Genomic DNA, 17,194 nt, shown 5'->3' with positions numbered 1-17,194 from the left:
GCGCGGGGGTTTTCTTAAAGGAAGCTGGAGGGGAGGTGAGGTCGCCAGAGAGGTGTGTTCCTGGGGCTGAGGTCTTCCCTTTCGCTTAGGAGCAGAGCTCCTCTGTGGAGTTAAAGGTCGGGATCGGGCCCCACGGACTGACGGCATTGGCGCAGCCGCAGCCGCTGCTCTTCACGCGCCTGGCGCCCGCGAGCAGACTCGGGCGCGCTCGCAGCCGCTGGGTCTCGGATCGTACTCCGCGTGCAGCTTTAGGAAGAGGGACATCCGCGCCCCTCTCTGTTCCCGGGGAAGCGCTATCTCGCCGCCCCTGAAGGGGTTCTGAGCCCTTGTTTGGCGTCTGCTTTTCCTCTGCTGTTGATTCGTGTTGGGGGTTTTCCATTTCGTTTAAAATCGACGTTTAGCCCCTGAAGACGTTTTCCCTGCGAGAGCCTGACCTTGGTGGCCACGGGAGAGGAGGACGGCGGGCTGGGCGCGAAAGGCCGGGACGCCCTGGGGAACGCAGCGCCCGACGGGTGGGCGCTCCTCACGTGGCCCAGGAATAGTAGAATCTGGAGATTGTGGCTTGTTTCTGCTAAGTCCCAGACCCTTCTTATTTATTTATTTATTTATTTTGGAAGATTTCACCTACACCAATGTCGACAAAACGATGAAATGTGCGCAGCGGCCAAGCTGAGCCCCCAGCAACTCCGGGCCTCGCGTGCATCCCTGCTCGTTCCCTCTCCCACCCGCCACCTCCGGACGCACAGAGTTTCAATCTGCAAATAAATGGTGCGTTTATAATATTCGAGTTTACCCCGCAAGAGCCTTGCAGCATAGGGAGTATCATTCTCACTTTGCAGATGGGGAAACGGGGGCCCGGAGAGGCAAAGGGTTTTACTTAGTAAAAGTGCAGTTTTCAAAGCCTGTCCACGAGATTACCTTATTTTCTGGGCACATCCGCCATGCCAGGTAGGTAGGAATCATATTCCTAGTCTATTTATGAAGGAAAAGAAAAACAGAAAAGCTTGTTTGCCTGCCCAAATTACGTAGCTAATAGGTGACCCAGTCAGTATTTGGACCTCGATTTTTAAATTCCTGGCTCGCGCTCTTTTCTACATTTTCACGTAATTTCCCACAGAGCACCCTCTGTTGGCGGGCCTGCAGTTTGCAGTCTCTAATCCCATTCTGCAAGGGACACTGACTGGTATTCGGCTGATGAGCATCCGCAGTATCTCCTTTCTGTGTTTGGGGAATTCATCGCTGTCTAGCAAGATCTTTTTTCTGGGACTCTTTATAGCTACGGTGCAAGCCTGCGGCCTGGAACTGGCACATCAGGCACAAGTGCCTAGGACTTGGGCGAAGAGTTAGTGATGTTAAGCAGGTGACCGCCGGGTGCGGCGGCTCACGCCTGTAATCCCAGCACTTTGGGAGCCCAAGGCCTGTGGATCCCTTGAGCCTAGGAGTTCAAGACCAGCCTGGGCAACATGGCCAAACCCCGTCTTTTCAAAAAAATACAAAAAAAAAAAAAAAAAAAAGGGCCGCGCACCAGGTGGCTCATGCCTGTAATCCCAGCACTTTGGGAGGCCAAGGCAGGCGGATCACTTTAAATCAGGAGTTCGACACCAGCCTGGCCAATATGGTGAAACTCTGTCTCTACTAAAAATACAAAAATTAGCCGGGCGTGGTGGCACACAGCTGTAATCCCAGCTACTCGGGAGGCTGAGGCAGCAGATGAGAGACTGAGGCAGGAGAATCACTTGAATTTGGGAGACAGAGGTTGCAGTGAGCCTAGATCAAGCTACTGCACTCTAGCCTGAGCGACAGAGGGAGACTCTGTCTCAAAAAAAAGAAAAAATTAGCAGGGTGTAGTGGTGTGGGCCTGTAGGCCTGTAGTCCCAGCCACTTGGCAAGAGGATCACTTGAGCCTGTGGAGGTCTGCAGCAGTGAGCCATGATTGGGCCATGCATTCCAGCCTAGGCAACAGAAGGAGACCCTGTCTCACACACACACACACACAGAACATCGCAGGCGATAGGGGCGATTGCATTTTGGTGGTGGCACAGGTATCACCAGCAACATCCGCTCCCTAAGGACAGCAAGGGCAGTGAACCCAGGTGCAACTCCCAGCTGCTAATGGTGGTGGTGGTGCTGGGGCAGCCGTGGGCACCCACAATGATGTCCTTGGCAGAATCACCCTGTAGTGTGCTCGGCTGAGTTCTAAATGTTCTGTTTCCCTTCCTTCCTGCCTGCCTGTCCCCTGAGCCTGCCTCCCCATCTTTCCCAGAGATTCTATGAGCTGTCCAATGTTTTACTGATCAATTTTGTTTCTTTGAAAGTCAAAATCGGTTTCCCTGGTTTGCCCTAGCCCTAACTGATACACACTGCACTGAGGTTCCAGCTCCATGGGAGTTGGGTTGAAGCTTTTCCTACAGCAAGGGGAGAAATGTCAACATATCAGGGATAGTGTGGGGGCCCGGGGCTTTGTATGGGATGGCTCTTGTGTTCGTGCACAATACCTGTAGGCTCAGGTAGAGAAAAGACATACTGGCCAGCTTTCAGCTCTGCAGTGTGTGTGTGTGTGTGTGTGTGTGTGTGTGTGTGTGTGTGTGTGTTTTGAGACAGGGTCTCACTGTTGCCCAGGCTGGAGTGCAGGTGCAGGTGCAATCACGGCTCACTGAAGCTTCCACCTCTTGGGCTCAAGCGATCTTCCCACCTCTGCCTCCCTAGTAGCTGGGATTACAGGTGTACATCACCATGGCAAGCTAATTTTTTAATTTTTGTGTAAAGACAGGGCCTCACTGTGTTGCCCAGGCTGGTCTAGAACTCCTGGGCTCAAGGGATCCTCCCACCTCAGCCTCCCAAAGCGCTGATGTTACAGGTGTGAGCCCCTGTACCCAGTCCAGAGTGTGTTTTGAAATCGGGGTGTTCCCTGCCTTTCCTCTGTATTTCCCTGGCCAAGTTCATCTGACTGGCCTGAAGATGCCACTGTTGTTCCTCTGCCTGCAGAACTGAGCACTGACAGAAGCTGTCACCTGACTGCCTGGTCACTGGAAAAGCTCCTGGTCCTGGAGGAAATGTGTCTTTAACTCTTTCCTCTCCATGGCCCCTTTCCTTGTCCTCTGCCTCCTGGGACAGCACCACCCCCTTCCTCTGGCTTCTGCATGTCAACTGGGACCATCAAAACCACGGATTGTGGGCAAAGAACTCAGCTTCCACAGCCAGACGAGGCACTGTGCTGGGGACAGCAAGACAGAGATGAGAACCTAGAGCCTTTTTTCTCAGGGTATGAAGAGGTACCTGAGTGAAAGAGGCACCTTTTCGCCTTATTGCCATAGTTTAGTTCTGGTTTAGGGATGAGTACATGTGTGTTGTGTGATGACCTTTAGGGTCAAGCAACCTGCCTGAGATCACACAGGTGCCTGTCTTCAGATCCCCTGGCTCTGGAAGTCCTTGATCTTTCTACATTGTCACATTATTGGCTTCAAAGAAAATATCAGAATACGAAGAGACAGATGGCTCAAACAATTCTGGGCACCATTCGGTTGGTACCCATACTGCTTCCTGATCTCTGCCTATGGGTGGGTCTCTGCAGTCGGTTTGGGCACCCAAGCTGGAGTGGCTATCCAGTGATTCAGGGGCAGATGACACATGGGGTGGCCATGCCTGGTAGCCAAGCATCTACATGGTTGAGGGCTGTCTTTCAACACAGCGGATATATTCTGACATTTTCATTTCTGTAGACCCATCGGCACACTTTTTTTTTTTTTTTCTTTTTGAGACAGAGTCTCACTCTGTCACCCAGGCTGGAGAACAGTGGCATGACCTCAGCTCACTGCAGCCTTCTCATCCCGAGCTCAAGCGATTCTTGTGCCTCATCCTCCCAAGTATCTGGGACTACTGGCATGCACTACCACATCTGGCTAATTTTTTTGTATTTTTAGTAGAGACAGGGTTTTACCATTTTGGCCAGGCTGGTCTCAAACTCCTGACCTCAGGTGATCTGCCTGCCTCAGCCTCCCAAAGTGTTGGTATTACAGGCGTGAGCCGCAGCGCCCAGTCCCGTTGGTACACTCTTATCTCATTCAGAACATTGAGCAGACAGATTTCTCCTGCTATTTATTTATTTAAGACTGGAGTATGGTAGCATGATCACAGCTCACTGCAGCCTTGACCTCCTAGGCCCAAGCGGTCCTCCCACCTCAGCCTCTGGAGTAGCTAGGACCATAGGAATGCACTACTACATCCAGCTAATTTCTAAATTTTTTGTAGAGATGGGGTCTCACTATGTTGTCCAGGCTGGTCTTGAACTCCTGGCCTCAAGTCATCTTCCTGCCTCAGCTTCCCAAAGTGCTGGGATTACAGGTGTGAGCCACTGTACCCAGCTCTCTTTATTTTTTTATTTTTATTTTTTGAGACTGAGTCTGGCTCTGTCGCCCAGGCTGGAGTGCAGTGGCCGGATCTCAGCTCACTGCAAGCTCCGCCTCCCAGGTTTACGCCATTCTCCGGCCCCAGCCTCCTGAGTAGCTGGGACTACAGGCGCCCGCCACCACGCCCGGCTAGTGTTTTTGTATTTTTAGTAGAGACGGGGTTTCACCGTGTTAGCCAGGATGGTCTCGATCTCCTGACGTAGTGATCCGCCCGCCTCAGCCTCCCAAAGTGCTGGGATTACAGGTGTGAGCCACTGTACCCAGATCTCTTTATTTTTAAGAGAAATATAGAAAGCAAGCCAGGATAATGTCCAAAGTGGAGAGTTTTAACACTGCAGATTTTGTAGACACCACATGTTCTTTCCTTATGCAATCTGTGATCTAACATCTGGGAGCATGGGTCCCATAGATCTTGGCTGTCAAATCAAATGATTCAATAAATATTTGCAAAATATGCCAAGCGTATATGTTATATAATCACAGTGTCTACACAAAGGATGCATTGGAAAAGGCATAGGGGCCTTTCGCCATCAGTTGTCTAATAATTGAAATAATAAAAGCAGTAAGACAATTCTCACCCATCTCGTCTCACATCCACCTCAACCCTTCTTCCAATACCTCCTCTTTGATGTAAGGTGGCTGCGTTTTTGGCACGTCCGTATAGACTCTGAAGAGTGAACCTGCTAAATCTTGTGCCTGTGCCCTGATGATGTTGGACGAAGGGGCATTCTCTGATAAACCTAGGAGGGAATAGAAGCTGGGGATACCTGGAGAAGAGAGAATAAATGACAGAGACAAAATTACCTAGGAAAATGAAAACAAGAAATTTAACTCTAGCTAAGCTAGGAGAAATGGAAAGGGAGAAAGCGAGAAAGAAGAAAAAAAGGAAAGGAGAGGAAATTGGAAATTGATCACAAATTAACAAACAGGGGAGGAAAGACAGGGAAATTTGATGTAGTAAAGGATATACTGTCCATAAAAGTAACATCTGGGGCAGGGCAGGAGGTTGAATTCCACACTATTGCTCAGTGGGATTCGGACATTTGGTGTTTGCTCTTGGCTGAGATGCCAATGGGATCAAGAGAGCCCTAATGTAGTTGTCTTGACATCTTATCTTTATGGCAGTGTTTATCAGCCTGTGTCTGCTGGAGGTGACATTTGTGGTAGAAGGGGTGGTTATTTGACTTAACTGTTTGCAGATACCTGAGACTCTGCCTTCAACAAACAGCCAGGCAGGCATGTTTGCAGAAACTCCTACATTTGTTCCTCCAGCCCCTGTGCTCCTGCCTCCTTAGAAACTCCACTTGGGACCAGTGATGGTGGCTCATGCCTGTAATCCCAGCACTTTGGGAGGCCAAAGCCTCCCAAAGGATCTCCTGAGGCCAGGAGTTTGAGACCAGCCTGGCCAACATAGTGAAACCCCGTGTCTATTAAAAAAATACAAAAATTAACCAGGCATGGTGGTGGGCACCTGTAGTCCCAGCTCGGGAGACTGAGGCAGGAGAATTGCTTGAACCCAGGAGGCAGAGGTTGCGGTGAGCCAAGATCGCGCCACTGCACTCCAGCCTGGGTGACAGAGTGAGACTCTGTCTCCAAAAAAGAAAAGAAACTCCACTTGGATGTCTAAGAGACATCTCAAACTTAACACATCCAGAGTAACAACTCTCTTCTTAGTGGCCCTCCTAGGCCCTCACTGCAAGTCATTCCTATCTCAAGAAATGGCACAGCCCAGCTATTCATGGCTCAAACTCAGGAAGTCTTCCATCTCTGTCTCACTCTCCACACCCAGTGGTTTCACAAGCCCTATAGGCTCTTCCTCCAAAACAGAGATGGATGAGCTTTTGCTATAAAGAGCCAGGTAGTAAGTGGACTGTGCAGACCCTGTGGTCCTTGTCTTTTTTTATTTTGGGGGTAAAGATGGGGTTTCACCATGTTGGCCAGGCTGGTCTCAAACTCCTGACCTCAAGTGATCCGCCCATCTCAGCCTCCCAAAGTGCTGGGATTACAGGCATGAACCACTGCACCCAGCCAACCTTGCGGTCTCTGTCAACACAATTCAGCAAGGCCATCCTAGCCCCAAAGCAGCAACAGGCAGCACATCAGCAGATGGGTATGGCTGTGTCCAGTAAGACTTTATAGGCATCCTGCAGTATCCGAGGATGCAGGATGGATCCAGGACCCCTACATATCTCCAAATTCATGCATACTCAAGGCCTGCAGTCAGCCTGTGAAAGCTGTGAGTATGAAAAGTGAACCTTCCATATACACAGGTTTTGCATCCCACAAATTCTCTATTTCCAATCAGTGTTTGGTTGAAAAAAATCAGAAAAAAAGTGGACCCGTGCAGTTTAAACGCCTGTTGTTCAAGGACCAACTGTATTTACTAAAACAGGCAAAGAGTCCATTTTGGCTCTTGGACCGTGGTTTGGTGACCCCTGCTCTTCTTCCATCTCCACTGTCCAGGTTACCAGTTCCTCATCCTTTCTTTCTTTTCTTTACTTTTTTTTTTTTGGGAGGGTGGAGTCTCCCTCTGTTGCCCAGGCTGGAGTGCAGTGGCATGATCTTGGCTCACTGCAACCTCCGCCTCCCGGGTTCAAGTGATTCTCCTGCCTCAGCTTCTCAAGTAGCTGGGATTACAGGCATGCACTACCACACCCAGCTAATTTTTGTATTTTTAGTAGAGACAGGGTTTCACCATGTTGGCCAGGCTGGCCTCGAATTCCTGGCCTCAAGTGATCCGCCTACCTCGGCCTCCCAAAGTGCTGGGATTACAGGCGTGAGCTACCATGCCTGGCCCTTTTTCTTTTTCTTTTTCTTTTTTTTTCTTGAGACAGGATCTTGCTCTGTTACCCAGACTGGAGTGCAGTGTTGCAATCACAGCTGCCTGCAGCCTTGACCTTCCAGGCTCAAGCAATCCTCCCACCTAAACCTCCTGAGTAGCTGGGACAACAGGTGGGTGCCACCACCACTGGCTAATTTTTAATTTTTTTTTTCTTTTTCTTTCTTTCTTTTTTTTTTTTTTGAGAGGGGAGTCTCACTTTGTCAGCCAGGATAGAGTGCAGTGGCATGATCTCAGCTCACTGCAACCTCCACCTCCAGGCTTAAGCAATCCTCCCATCTCAGCCTCCCGAGTAGGTGGGGCCACAAGCACGTGCCACCATGCCTGGCTGATTTTTGTGTTTTGGGTAGAGATGGGATTTTGCCATATTTCCTAGGCTGGTCTTGAACTTCCGAGCTCAGGCGATCTGCCCTCCTCAGCCTCCCAAAGTGCTGAGATTACAGGCATGAGCCAGTGCATCTGGCCTAATTTTTTTTTTTTTGAGACGGAGTCTCGCTCTGTTGCCCAGGCTGGCGTGCAGTGGCCGAATCTCAGCTCACTGCAAGCTCCGCCTCCCGGGTTTACGCCATTCTCCTGCCTCAGCCTCCTGAGTAGCTGGGACTACAGGAGCCCGCCACCTCACCCGGCTAGTTTTTTGTATTTTTTTTTTAGTAGAGATGGGTTTCACCGTGTCAGCCAGGATGTTCTCGATCTTCTGACCTCGTGATCCGCCCATCTCGGCCTCCCAAAGTGCTGGGATTACAGGCCTGAGCCACCTCACCCGGCCTGGCCTAATTTTTAAATTTTTTTACAGAGACGGGGTTTCACTGTGTTGCCCAGGCTAGTATTGAACTTCTGGCCTCAAATGATCCTCCTGCCTTGGCCTCCCAAACTGCTGGGATTATTGGCGTGAGCCACCATACCCAGCCTCTACTTTTGACCCCTTTTAGTTCATGTTCCTTGCCACAAAGGCCACTTTTAAAAGTGGAAACCAGGTTTTGTGTATCCTTTGCTTAAAACCTCCCCTGGCTGCCCATCCCTCTTGGCCAGATGCAAACTCCCATCAAAGACCTTCAAGTCCCTGCGTGGCCTGACCCCCTGCTTGACCCCACTCTCCTCCTCCCTCACTCTACTCTGGCCTCCCTGGTCTTCTTGCTGCTTCATAAACAAGCTTTGGCTCCCTCCTTCCTAAAGCCGTTGCTTTTGCTGTTTCTTCTGCAGATCTTCATATGTCTGTCACCTCCTCCAAGAAGCCTGCCTGAACCACCCATCTAAAATAAAAGCTGGTATTTATCAACAGCTCGATACATGTCAGCCACTGTTATCACTCTTATGAAACTCGAATGTGAACTGTCTTGATCCTGTGACCTTTTTTTTCCTCTTGAGACAGGGTCTTGCTCTGTTGCCCAGGCTGGACAGCAGTGGTGCCATCACAGCTCACTGTAGCCTCGACCCCTTGGGCTCGAGTGATTCTCCCACCTTAGCCTCCTGAGTAGCTGGGACCACAAGTGCGTGCCATCATGCCTGGCTATTTTTTTGGAGAGACAAGGTCTTGCTATGTTGCCTAGCTGGTTTCAAACTCTTGGGCTCAAACAGCCTTCCCGCCTCCACTTCCTAAAGTGCTGGGATTACAGGAATGAGTCACCATGCCTGCTTCAGATCCTGTTGTTATCTCCACTTCACTGAGGAGGAAACTGGGGCCAAGGGAGGGGTTATGTAATTTGCCCCAAATCATTGAGGAAGTAGCAGAGTTGAGATATAAACCAGCTGTGTGACTCTTGAACCCAGGCCTTTAACCCCTACTCTTTGCCACTTATGCATTTTCTTTTACTTTTTTGTTTTGAGAGGGCGTTTCACGCTTGTCGCCTAGGCTAGAGTGCAGCGGTGCTGCCTGGACTAGAGTACAGTGGCACCGTATCGGCTCACTGCAACCTCTGCCTCCTGGGTTCAAGTGATTCTTCCACCTCAGCCTCCCAAGTAGCTGGGATTACAGGCGTGCACCACCACACCCAGCTAATTTTTGTTATTTTTAGTAGAGACAGGTTTAACCATGTTGGCCAGGCTGGTCTCGAACTCCTGACCTCAGGTGATCCGCCCAACTTGGCCTCCCAAAGTGTTGGAATTACAGGCGTGAGCCACTCACTGTGCCTGGCCTGCTTATGCATTTTCATGATAGCATTTGATGCGGTATTGAAATTACATCATCTATTTACGTGTGTTTGTCGAGTGTCTCTTTCACAACAAGGAGCAGAGACCTGGTCTGTCTTTTATTTATTTATTTATTTAGAGACAAGGTCTTGCTATGTTTCCCAGGTTGGTCTCGAACTCCTGGCTCAAGGGATCCTCCCAACAGCCTCACAAGTAGGTGGGACTACAGGCGTGCACTATTGTACCTGTCTTCTGCTCTATCTTTTGTCTTTCTTACTAAATTCTCAGCTTCTAAAACAATCTCTGGCACACAGTAGACACTCAATATTCATTGAGTGCCTGAATAAAAATTTAGCTTTGTAATAAGGTAACTTCCTGATATGCTAAAAAAAAAAAACCCTGTAAATATTCCAACTATGCATTACCCTACAATTCTTAAATGAGAGAAAGAAAATGACCAGATTGATTTAGTCTAGTTTCAGAAATGCTGAATTCATTCATATTTATATTTATGTCTATCATCAGCCCTTCCCCTCCCCCTCAAACAATGCGAAGTCTGGACTTTTGAATGTTCCTTATGGCATTAGAGAAAGCTTCTGTCCCTTTTAAGCCTTTTTATTCCCTTAGTCCCGTGCCCAGTCTCCAGGCACCTCATCCGTCTCTTGGTGGTTCTTTTGCGCCTGCCCCCACCTCTGTATGTAGCTCCTTCATTCCATTCATTTCAGTTAAACCCTTGCGAGTGTGCCATCTGTCTCCAGCTGGACCCTGGAGCCGTGCAGATGGTGATAAACCCAGGATTCACTGCACGCTCCTCTCTCTCTGGTGAGCCAAGCCCCAGGCCAACCGTGGTCCCACACTGGAGGGAGGAGGAAAAGGGCTCAGCGGTTTGTAACATACCACGAACTGCTGAGTTTCCAGAATGCTTTGGCAAGATGAAGCTCTGTTTAGGGAGGTGGAAGTTTATTCCTGGTCCTGTGTGGTAGAGACCATTTAATTCGGGTTAAGAGAGGAGTAAAGTCCTCTAGCCAGAAAGGCACACTCCTGGTGCAGCGTGTACCACCTTATCAGGTAGCCAGCTAATTGCATTTACTTTTCTGCACTCCGATTTGCTTTCATCTTGCGTCACATGGCTGATTTTGTTAGTGCTGGTCGAGCTTTCTACCGATGGCAGGATTAGAAGCCGTGGTTTAATAATAGCAGTTTTGGAAAATGATCAGCTGTTTAACAACCAAAACATTTCTGGTCTTCTTTTGCTCGGATTAAAGGTGAGGGGACGCTAATATGTACTGGGTACCTCTCTATGTCTGATAATGTGACAAATTGTCTTCAATATTTTCTTTCTCTGATCTTAACAGAATTCCTTGAGGTACTTGGCGTTATCCCTGTTTTGCAAATGAGGAAGACTGGTCTCTGGAAGGTCAGGCACTTGCTCAAGCTCACACTTTCTGTAGGTGGTCATGCAATGTGGAGAAGTGGTTAAGAGTGCAGCTTCTGGGCAAGTGACTCAGGTGTGCCATACCTCAGTTTGCTCATCTGTATAATGGGAATAAAAGTAGCACCTACTTCATTCAGAGAGCTCTTATGGGAATTGAATGAGATGATGCATATTAAGTGCTTAGAACAGGGCTTGGTACATAGTGATCATAGGTACAAATCAGCTAATTTTTTTCTGATTTTAGTATCTAATTTAAGCAACTGGAAATTCGTTATGTTTTGGATTTGAGTGAAAGAAAGATGAGAAGATGGTAACAAGTTGGTTTTGGGGGCCTAATTTCTAAACTCTTGGCATTTCTCTATAGTCAGCTTTGCTGTCACTGAGACCTGGTGTGTCTTTATGGCATTTTTAGGGCACCCCTTTGTCATCTGCTTGACGATGACTTAAGCAGACATTCTGTTTAAACTAGGCTACAAAATCTGGAAGAAATCAGATGGGGCCATTAAAAATTAGCCTCTGTGGCTGGGTGTGGTGGCTCACACCTGTAATCCTAGCACTTTGAGAAGCTGAGGCGGGTGGATCACCTGAGGTCAAGAGTTTGAGACCAGCCTGGCCAACATGGCAAAACCCCATCTCTACTAAAAATACAAAAAATCATCCGGGCTTGGTAGCAGGTGCCTGTAATCCCAGCTACTTGGGAGGCTGAGGCAGGAGAATTACTTGAACCCAGGAGACGAAGGTTGCAGTGAACCGAGATCATGCCACTGCACTCCAGCCTGGGCAACAGAGCAAGACACCGTCTTTCAAAAAAAAAACAAAAAACCAGTCTGTGGACAAAATGGGATTCACCAGTAGTTGCCAATTTTCAAGGTTTTTCTTTTGTTTTTTTCTTTTGCTCTCAGACAAATGATTGCGAAGACCTTGGTAACATCTAGAAAAGACTTTATAGGCTTTTCGTTGGGCTTAGAGTTTTTTTTGTTTTGTTTGTTTGTTTGGTGAGACGGAGTCTCGCTCTGTCGCCTAGGCTGGAGTGCAGTGGCTGTATCTCGGCTCACTGCAAGCTCCGCCTCCCGGGTTCATGCCATTCTCCTGCCTCAGCCTTCTGAGTACTTGGGACTACAGGCACCCGCCACCACGCCCGGCTAATTTTTCTATTTTTAGTAGAGACGGGGTTTCACCATGTTAGCCAGGATGGTCTCAATCTCCTGACCTTGTGATATGCCCGCCTCGGCCTCCCAAAGTGCTGGAATAACAGGCATGAGCCACCACGCCCGGTGGGCTTAGAGTTTTAAAACAAATTGTTAAATTTTAAAGCCTATTTCTAGTTCAGGGCTTTAGGAAGCTTGGAAACTGTAGGTTATGTCACTTAGGACTCTGGTCGTCTTTCCTGAGCATGTGGGATGTTTTTCAGAGGCAGGCGGGGACAGGGGTGAGTTCACGTAGCTGGCCTAATGAACAAACTTCGATCTGAGTCTCTTTCATTGAGAATGTGATTTTGTTTGAAGATAGCTATAAAATGGTACGCTTGTAAATTTTTTAAAAAGTAAGTCACTAAAAAGAAACATTTGCCGCTTGTTTTGTAGGATTAGGATTATACAATCACTTTTAACAGCAAATACGGACGGAGGTAAATTCATCTGACAGAGAAACACACCCAGTCACAAAGTCTCATCAGAAAGCAAAAACAGTTTTAACTATTTTATTGAAATACTGGACATGCAAAGATTATTAGTAAGAATAATCACATTCAAAATACCATAATAATAATAATAATAATAATAATAATAAGCACAGCGACTCATGCCTGTAATCCCAGCACTTTGGGAGGCTGAGGTGGACAGATCACTTGACGTTAAGAATTCGAGACCATCCTGGCCAACACAGCAAAAACCCATCTCTACTAAAAATATAAAAATTAGCCAGGCATGGTGGCACGTGCCTGTAATCCCAGCTACTGGGGAGGCTGAGGCAGGAGAATTGCTTGAACCCGGGGGGTGGAGGTTGCAGTGAGCCGAGATCGTACCATTGCACTCTAGTCTGGATGACAGAGCGAGATTCTGTCTCGAAAAATAAATAATAATAATAATAAAAATTCTAGCTATGGACCATGTGTGCACCTATTCTTGACATGTTAAAACCATCAATCACATCACATAATTGAAACTGTTTTTGCAGTCAGAGCTGTTGAAGGCTTTTCCTGGATGTCCCGAGCTTCCTTGTCTCCATTGAGTCTTCAAAGACTGGGGTGATCTCAGTTTGTTAGCACCACCCAAAAGGACAGAGCGGGGGTGAGGTGTGTGTGGGAGCCGTGTGGAAAGAGTGTTCAGTTTCCTTTGATCATGATTGATCTACTGTTTATAAAGATCCGCTGTTGTTTATGGGTGAGTGACAGCCAGAGAGTGATGGACAGATTAGCTATGAAATCAGGAGTAGGAAGGATTCAGGAAAAATGCGCTGTTCAGATTATACTAGCTTTTAACGAGTTCTAAACATCAGCTCCCCGTACTCCATGCCCTGCTCTTTACTGATGAGATGGCTCTCAGGATGTTGGACTCTCCAGTGGAGACTTTCCTGGGTCTTTCTCCTTGAATTGTCTGCTGCTACTTTTTTATTGGCAATCAGAGTGTGCGTATGGGACCTCAGTGAGCTGGCTAAGCTGGCTGGTTGACCCCTCCAAGTTAATGGGAACCCTGTCTTAGCTGGCTGTTCCAACTAGGAGCCGTTTTCTCCTGCTCAGCTACATATTAAATTGCTTCTGTCAAAGGGCAGGCAAGACCAAAAGGAAGGAGAGATGGAGATAAAGAATGAGACCCGGCTCTGCTCCATCCACCCTGGGATGAAATGCCTTTGTTGACTCCTTCGAAATTGCTTCCCAACAGCATTTTATGAAAATGAAGTGTCCCTTTCGAGTTGTTTAAAGGAGATAATGTGGGATTCTCAAATACCTCTTTAAAAAGGGATTTTAAGGCCGAGGCAGGTGGATCACTTGAGGTCAGGAGTTCAAGACCAGCCTGACCAACGTGGTGAAACCCCGTCTCTACTAAAATACAAAAATTAGCTGGGTGTGGTGGCACATTCCTGTAATCCCAGCTACTGGGGAGGCTGAGACACGAAAATTGCATGAACCCAGGAGGCAGAGGCTGCAGTGAGCCGAGATCACGCCGCTGCACTCCAGCCTGGGCAACAGAGGGAGACTCCGTCTCAAAAAAAAAAAAAAAAAAAAAAAAAATTACTTTATTGGTCCTGGAGGCAGGAAGGAAGCCCTCAAAATCCCAAACCATCTGAATACCCATTTCCATGTGTGCCCAACATCCTAGAACCATATTGCTGGTAGCCAACCAGATTTTGCGTCGGCTCAGCTGGACTAGAAAGGTTCCATTTAAAACCAAGAAGCAATAGGTTTCCTGGGCTGCAAAGACAGACCTTCGAGGAGGCCACATGGTATGGCTGAAGTTGCATGTTCTGCTACCTTTGAGCTTGCAAACCCTTGGAGATAGATGGTCACGTGAAGGTGCAGAGAAGAAAAGTGGAACAGCTGTGGTCTGTCATCTCCCGAGCCCAACCACCTGGGAATTTGGAAGAGCTATTTAGGACAGGATTTTCATCTGCCAAAAAGTGCTTAAGCTGAAGGCAAACAAAGTAAGTCTTCCTTCCACCCAAGCCTTTGCTCTGTGAGTGTCTAGCAGGCTGGGCTGACAGCACAGCTGAGACTAGGCTAGCTTTAATTAATCTTGAGAATGAACCCTGGAGATCAGACTTCTGTTGCTCAAAGAAAGATATAACAACACTCTCCATCACACACTGGCTGATACTTAAGCAAACAATATGAGCCAAGGTAGATATCCCAAGCCATGGAAATAAACAAGCAGGACCATGGACAAGGGGAGGGTTTCTTTTCTGTTTAAGAGACTCTTTTGCAGAGGTACGCTCACGGGCAAGGAAGAGAGCAGTCATTCATTTTCTCAGTGGCAGAGTATCACAGCTTCCCCTTAGGGTTCAGCCTTGGATTTGTTTAAGAAGCATGGTCAGGACGGCCAGGGGGAAGAAATGTCTGTTAAGATGATGTCATTGATGAGACTAAATTTAAGAATTATTTTCAGTGATTTTTCTGTGAAGAAATTACATCTTTTTTTAATGCAAAAACGTTGCTGTTAGCAGTACAAGTGCTTTATGCTGATGGACTGGTGGGGGTGATTTGTAGGAAACCATCACACCCTTTTGCCAATTCTTTGTTGTTGTTGTTGTTGAATTGAGGCAGGGACAGCTGGCCGGGGCTAGGCATGCTAGGCACGCAGTCTGTGATCTAGCACGGAATTCTCTGGGTAAAAAATTAGTTTATGCACAATGCCCTCCTCCCTATTGTGGCAGCAGTCTAGAAAAAATGACTAACTGGTGGCCTTATTTGGTCTTATTTGGTGGCCCCCAGGCGGGGTGGCTCATGCCTGTAATCCCAGCACTTTGGAAGGCTGAGGTGGGTGGATCACTTGAGGTCAGGAGTTTGAGACCAGCCTGGCCATCATAGTGAAACCTCATCTGTACTAAAAATACAAAAAAATTAGCCAGGCGTGATGGCACATGCCTGTAATCCCACTTACTCGGGAGGCTGAGACAGGTGAATCGCTTGAACCCGGGAGGTGGAGGTTGCAGTGAGCCAAGATCACGCCACTGCATTCCAGCATGGGCAAAAAAAGCGAAATTCTGTCTCCAAAAAAAAAAAGACTACATATGCCTAGATTTGAGATGAGTTAGTCAAATTATACTTATCACCCTCTGTTTAAAGCTGCTGGAGAATCTCTGCATTGAGGTCTTGCCGAGGCAATATAGGATGTATACTGTGTGTACACATATGTCACACACATACCTCCCAAGTGCACATGTGCATCACATGTGTGCCTCACATGTATGTGCATGAATATACACACGTGAGCATGTCTTTCACATGCATGGTACTTAAGCAAACAAGATGAGCAGATATAGACTAAGCCATGGAAATGGGCTGGAGCAGGGCAGTGGACAAAAGGAGGGCATCATACATGTGAAGCATCGCACGTGTTTTCTGTCATACCACCTATATGCATGTACATTACGTATGTGTTTATGTGTGCATATGCTTGGGAGCATAAACTAGAGTGAAGGTCCAAGTTGAGAACTTGAGAGCCTTAGAACACCATCCATGTCTCCTGAGAAGTGGGATGCTGGTTAATGTTAAGAAAGCCACCAAGCCTTGGTTATTGCATTAGTCCATTCTCACGCTGCTAATAAAGACATACCTGAGACTGGGTAATTTATAAAGGAAAGAGGTTTAATTAACTCAAAGTTCAACATGGCTGGAGAGGCCTCAGGAAACTTACAATCATGGCAGAAGGGGGAAGCAAACATGTCCTTCTTCACATGACGGCAGCAAGGAGAAGTGCAGAGTGAAGGAGGGGGGAAAGCCCCTTATAAAACCATCAGATCTCGTGAGAACTCACTCGCTATCACGAGAACAGCATGGAGGTAACTGCTCCCATGATTCAGTTACCTTCCACTGGGTCCCTCCCACGACACATGGGGATTATGGGAGCTGCAGTTCAAGATGAAATTTTGGTGGGGACACAGCCAAACTCTACCAGTTATGTTACATGAGAACCACTTAGCTTTCTTGTTAAAAAATCATACCCATGAAGAAGATATCAGCGTACTCAGCAATGTACGTATCCCCTTACGTGGGGACAGGAACCCTCCCAGGACTGATAGCCTAGCCCACTGGGAGGGCAGAAGAAGCATGGCTCTTCCCTGGCTGCACCTGCTGAGTTGACAGGTAGTCCCAGAGAGCTGGTCATGAGTCTTCCTCTCTTGAGACTAGCAGATTTCCTTCAGGGTCCTTGGCAATGTATTCTTTGTAAGAATCTGGGATGACCGTGTCTCCCTCTGTGTCCAGGGCTACAACAGTCTTATTTGGTGGCCCCCAGCAGCCCTTAGGACTGGGTTCATCCTGGGCTTCCCTTTCTGTCTTCAGTGACTCCCCCTGCAAAGGGGCCTTCTCTATGGCTTAAGCAACTGGAGGCCCTGTCACTGAGTAATTGGAGTGGACAAGGCTGTGGGGTGTCATTTCAGATTTCGTTGAAGGTGGCTTTGCATCATATTCTTTAACAAGCTTCTTTAAAAGGACAGGACAATTTTATCTCTAACCAGGACATTTCTTTCCTGCTTCCAGGCCTAGCAGGATCAGGAAATGAACTTAGTATCCCTACTAGACACCAATATCTAAGCAAAGAGGTGTTCTTTCCCTGCGCCGCCCCCCCCCCAACCCAGCCTGTCCCTTCAATAATGCCGGGAAGGACAGACATGATGAAAAATTGGCCGAGCGTGGTGGCTCATGCCTGTAATCCCAGCACTTTGGGACAC

The 17,194-nt window shown here is 47.9% G+C and overlaps 2 protein-coding genes across 5 annotated transcripts in view; both read left to right on the top strand.

Moving 5' to 3' along the window:
- Positions 1 to 17,194, top strand: part of SLC39A11 (solute carrier family 39 member 11) — a 561,386-nt gene that overhangs the window by 756 nt on the left and 543,436 nt on the right. For 2 of the 4 annotated variants that reach the window (XM_031657167.1, XM_021928440.2), the window contains exon 2: positions 618 to 768. The exons of the other annotated variants lie outside the window; for them this stretch is intronic. The gene's annotated coding sequence lies outside the window, so the exon portion shown is untranslated. The remainder of the gene's footprint in view (positions 1 to 617; positions 769 to 17,194) is intronic. 4 annotated transcript variants of the gene reach the window in all.
- The window catches only part of LOC101009968 (DNA-directed RNA polymerase III subunit RPC10-like), a 31,089-nt gene that overhangs the window by 742 nt on the left and 13,153 nt on the right, over positions 1 to 17,194 (top strand). The gene's annotated exons all lie outside the window — the stretch shown is intronic.

This window comes from Papio anubis, chromosome 17 (genome assembly GCF_008728515.1).
Source record: "Papio anubis isolate 15944 chromosome 17, Panubis1.0, whole genome shotgun sequence".
In the NCBI taxonomy this organism is placed as follows: domain Eukaryota; kingdom Metazoa; phylum Chordata; class Mammalia; order Primates; family Cercopithecidae; genus Papio; species Papio anubis.
Note: the sequence above shows the minus strand (reverse complement) of the source record. Positions and strands in the feature narration are given on the sequence as shown.